Source organism: Drosophila guanche, unplaced genomic scaffold (genome assembly GCF_900245975.1).
Source record: "Drosophila guanche unplaced genomic scaffold, DGUA_6, whole genome shotgun sequence".
In the NCBI taxonomy this organism is placed as follows: Eukaryota; Metazoa; Arthropoda; class Insecta; order Diptera; family Drosophilidae; genus Drosophila; species Drosophila guanche.
The window spans coordinates 4,070,628-4,076,409 of NW_022995754.1; positions in this window are offsets into that span (position 1 = coordinate 4,070,628).

Here is a 5,782-nt window from a genome sequence, read left to right on the forward strand (position 1 = left end):
CTTTCAAACGTTGGGAATTTTCCACTGAAAAAGAGTTTAACATTCTGTTAAATTTCTAATCAATTATTAAACAACAAAATATGCATGGCATCTGCTAATTGTCGGAAAACTGCATTAATTTATTATTTAATACCCAGAGACTTTTCTATTGGCGATGCTTTTAGTTTCAAACAATTTTAAAGCATGAAAATGTATTATTCAAAATGCTGCTGCTGCTGTCGAAAGACAGCATCAACGAAAAAGTCAGGCAAAAGGTTACACTAGTGAAAAAGTCAGAGAGTGGGTACACGTGGACTCGAGTGTTTCCATAGTTTTTCCGTCGTCCATGAAATTCTACGAGAGTTGCCATTCCACTTGCAACAATATTTGACTAATTTATGGCTGGAATTACCAGGGGAATAACGTTAACCTTGAGTCAATTACCAAGCGTTAATGTGGCATTCCCAACTGCCAATGCCAGTGCCACTCCATAAAGCAGGAAACATTTTCGGCTCTTCGTTTAGGCTTGCCCATTCCCTGACTTATGGCTTGTTAATTATTTACATCAAACACACAATTTTTTGCTCAACAGCATTTCTTTCGCACCCAAAATGAATGAGGCTAATGAAATGGCATTTGCGTTTGAGGGAAAATGAGTGGCGAAAAGTCGTGACTTAAAGCTGCTAAACGAAAGACCGAAGAATATCCTTTAAGCTAAACGAATTTTGGAAGCGCTAAATTGGTCGAAAGGAATATATTTCGAACATAATAAAACGCTCCATGAAAATCTCTGCGAAAGTCTAATATTTGCTAAAGAATTCCCCAAATCCCACAGCTTCCACACTTGACATAATTTTCAAGTTATTTTCTACTCAACAAAGTCCCCAATCCCCCAATCCCAATCACCGAAAAACATTCATAATTCTAGGCAAATACAAAAAAAATAGAGTCAAACCAAAAGATAAACTTCAAAGCGGCAGCGTACATTTCGTGGCCAAACCTCATGCATCGGGGGAACAGGTACAGGGACACAGAGACGGGACTCACTTCGTTTAAGCCATTGGAGCGTGACATTAAAACCAGAGTCAGAGAAAAAGAGGGGGCGCCAGACTGGGGGAGGCGTACAAATCTGTTGACCGAAAGGGAATCGCAGTCGTCCGACAATTGACAGTTACATGAAACGCGCAGCAGCAGCAGTGGCAGCAGGAGCAATATTTACAGTGAAGAATCGTTCAGAAGCTGCTGAACCTGCTGCTGCTGATGCCGCTGCTGATGGTGGTGCGGGGTAAAAACCAATTATATGTAAGCCTGGCTTTTAGGACAGATGTGGCCAATGCCACTGTAGCCTGTCTCGTTCCAGTCGTTGCCAGTTGTAATTTGACAAAGATTGAATATCCCAATGTATGTAATTTTCAATTTGGAACAGAACCTCAAAGCGAATGACACACAGACCAGAACGCCAGACCAAAAACACTAAGCAGGTTTATTTCTGAATTATTTAGACAGAACATTAGGCTGGTCCTCAGGTTACGGTCACTGCTCGAATGTCCTGCCATTAACTTTAATTGCAACTAAACCGAAGCAAAATCCACATGTGTGTGTCAGCAACAGGCAGAACAGTTTCTTCCAGGCTTAGAAGCCTGGGCGGATAGTAAATGCAAATATATTTGAGTGCAGATTAATCCAGCACAAACAATCGACAAATATGATTAGTTACTTTGTGACTCTGATTAGAAACTTTCCCAGTAAATCGCTGCAAAATGCAATTGACTTCTTAATTATGCGTTTTGTGGTTTATGTTTAAAGTTTTGTGTGGGAATATTTATATTATCTTGCAGTTTATCTGCTTTAATTTGCTCTGCAAATCGAACTTAATTTAAACCTAACCGAATGTGCATTTTATCACTTAAAAAATGGTTTATTTTATGATATTTTCTGGTATCGAGAAATTGAACTTTAGTCTTGAAGTGAATTCACATTTGAAGATTTGAAGCATTAGTTTCCCAATCAACAAACAAGCAAAGCCAACAATCTTCTTAGCGCTTCACGCACAAAGAGATTATCCTTTTGATGTGGCAAGTGACGCAGATGAAGCAAATGAAGCGTGTGGCCATCACACGCATATATAACTAGAACCTCACGAAGTGGATGGATTCTTGCCACAGTTATTGCCACTGCCACCACCAACAACATCACGTAATTCCGTTAATGAGAGGCTCATTGGATGGCTAGGCTCTGATGCTGCTGCCACCAGGATTACGAATTAGATGTGTTCTCCGGCTAAGTGGTGGACTTTTGTAGTGAAAAGTATTTTAAAGTCCTGCTCCTCCCCTGTCCAGCAATTAGCTTACAAGGCAGCAGGTATTAGTGCTGAAGGGCTTTTCCCGGGACGCATATGAGATGTGGCTATAGCATGAAATACTGCCTGCTATTGCAGGCAGGCCCCCAGGGTCTGGTTACTACGCCGGAAACCGAGCTTTGGAAGTCATGTCGGTGTGGAAGTGGCACAGCTGGCGTGGCTAATTGTAGACAAATCCATTATGCAAATGGGTGGACTTCAAGAACCCCTCCCCCCGACATTTAAACGGCTCTTCTTGCTCATGTTCTGGCAAAAAGTATAAAAAAGAGGAGAAAACGAGAGAACCCTCACGCGTTGCCATGACATTCGGTTGCCAACGCACGAGCCTCTGGTCTCTGCAGAAGCAAGGCACAGGCTCATCGTGGGATGAGGAATCTGTTTTTATATGGTGGTTCCTCCCCGCATGCCACTCTCAGTGCAGTGCAGAGTTTTTTCCAACGCGTTGAAGGTCTCTCACCATCCTTCAACCCTTTGAAGAGCATCCCAGAGCAGCAGTTTTTCGCTTCCCTCGCCCTATAAAGTTTTTCAATCAATTTCATGTGAAAAGTTTTGAAGCGGCGGCCAGGAAACAGGAGGCCAGCCAGCAAAAGGGCTAAAACGGGAGCACCATTCACCAAAGGCGTGGAGTGTAAAAGGAATCATTATTATGGTGTCTTTCATGAATGATTTCTAGTGTATTTTAGAGCTAATTAAGATGCAGAACTTGACAGGATTCGCTGTGGAAAAAGGCAAAACAAAACGGAAAATGATTGTAGAAATATCGAAAAAATGGAAATCCAAAAGAAAAATTATTATTCGCTGTAGTAAATGGAAAGGGGTCAAAAATAGGAGCATAGTCATAGAAACGTCTGTAAATCTGGGAAGAAAGGGAAATTAAAGACATTTTGGGGCAGACAGCAGCTGGCACTTTCGATATCTCTAGGAATCGTAACATAATGCATAGTTTTGATGCCCTGTAAGTGACTAAAAGGTCTCAAAAGGGAGGAACATTTAGAGGAAGGTTTTTCCAAGCCCATAACAAATATATTTTCACAAAAAGAATCAATAACTGAAGTCAATTTAATATTTAGTACAAAAAAATTTAAATAAAATTGCTTTTGATATTGTTTATTTTAACCACTTTCAGCCATTTCTAAGACAGTTGCTTACGCATTTCCCTATTAAAGGATATCCCACAGTCTAAATGCCTTTCCTCCTACTTTTAGGTCTACGAATCTCTCCAGAAGTCGCAGCACGTTCCAATAATTGCCAAAGTTTTAGTAATTTTTTTGTGTGCCGTTCGTTCGCCTTAACTGCCTTCGATAAAATGTGTTTATGAGAGCGACCCTTCAGCCTCCTGCCAACAGTCTACAGTCTCCCGACTGCTCATTCCGTCTCCACCAGCTGTTGCTGGTGCTACCCACTGCTGCATTTTATGAGCCATTTCTAGGAGAGTTAGAAGGAGCAAGCGAGAGAAAGGCCAAAAGTTTTGTTGGGGAATTCATATTTAATTGAGCAACGGATAGAATTAACAGTTGAATGGAAGAAGAAGTGGCAGTGGCAGTGGCATTGGAAGGCCAGCAATTGTAGCTGTCAAAACGCAAAGGCATTAATTACAAATATTGTGGTGGGCGGGGGTTGCAGATTAGAGGAAAATGGGAAATATTGTTGCTCCAAAGAGTGGGAGGGCGGACAATGGCCCTCGCATTTAACTTAAAGGTAAACCCAAAGGCAGGCGTCAATTGAGTTAATTAGGAGATTAAGAGGGGGAAACAACCTTTGAATGGGTTAATAATTCAATAAGACAAGAGAAAATCATGAGAAGAGAAAGCAGAACAAGGAGAAAGCCAATAAAGAGAAAGAGGAGAGACCGGGGGAGGTTCAAAGATGATTATTATACGGGCAAAGAGGTTGAGAAATGATTATTATTTGGTGTAAAGGGTTAAAAGGGGTCTCAAATACGATGGAGAAGAGGATGTTAAGGATGATTATTCGTGAAAATATAATTATTATTCGCTGAACCATCAAAATAATTTCCCAGAAAAGAACCAGTAAAAGTTATGTTTAGCGTGAAGCCAAATTCCAAATGAAGTGCTCGGAGTTGCCTTCCGAGTGTTTCGACCGCAGGCCAATTGTCTTTACAGACAACCATTTCGGCTTATCAGAGTGTTCTCCCTGCTGGCCACAGTGCAAGTGCCACACAATGCCATGGAGAGGACAGAGCAATCGTTTCTATTTTCTGCAGGAACTGCAGGAAAAGTTGTGGCAGACAGCACAGAGATTTCTACACATTCTCTGTAGAAGAGAAATTGTTCGCCCTGCTGCAGCGCTTTCACCATCTCCTCTTCGTCCTTCGACTTAGCTCTTTCTCCCATTTTGAAACGCCTCTCTTGTTTCGAGCCATAATTTTCTTTGTGGCCCATTGCTCATGCTTATTGTTTTGAATTCCATTCCACTCTTTAGTTTGCTCTCTCACTCTTTCTGCCTGGCTGAACTTTTCCCTCTGCGGTTTGCCTTTTCATATTCTCCTTTTTTTTTGGGGCTAATGCAAATTAAACTTTTCTGTTCAAATATGTTGTTACCCCATAAAGTTGTGATCTCTATTGGCTGGCTGCTGGCTGCTGGCTTTTCATTCTTGGCTTAAATGAAAAATAATTGGAAAAACTTGCCTGAAATTATGTGCACGGAAGAACCGCCCTTTCCAAGTTTTCCCCCTCAATTGAAACACACTTTCCGACTGTTGTTTAATTAATTATATTTAATATTTAGTTTTTCATTTGTCTAAACACTAAAACCTTCGTTCATCTTGCATCAGAGAAGAGCATTTCATTTATGACTTGTAGCTTATTTCAGCTGCTGCTATTTTATGCGTAAAAAAACTAAATTAAGTTTAGTTTTTGTTTTGTTTAGTAGTTTAAATCACACTTAAAATATGCATTTATTTATTTAATCATATAACAATAAACAAATGAATATAAATAAGTGGGTATTCTTACTTTTAGCAAGCACTGTGGCAACATTATGAATTTAGTTTAATTTCTATATTTATATGAATTTTAGTGCTAATTATATGGCATCCACTCACTCTCTATATATCCCTCTCTCGCTCTCTTTCCCATCATTAAATAGCTACATACATTTTATTTAATGTTATTCCATATGTTTTTTTCTATTTAATTTATTTTCTGTTTATTTTTTGTCATGTAATTCTTTTTTGCGGTTATTTGATTTATTTATTTATTCAATTTATTCAAACGATTGGATACGAAATATTTGTCAGGGGCTCATTTTGCTGCACAAATACTTCAATCATCAATCATTATTTATGCGTGTCATTTGATGGGAGAAGAGATTTTCATTTAATGCATTTTATTTAGGGGGAACAATTTGCATTTTCAAACAGTTTTCCGTGACAAAATTTAATTTTAAAAATCTGCAAAAATTTGAAAAAGTGCGCAGTATTCC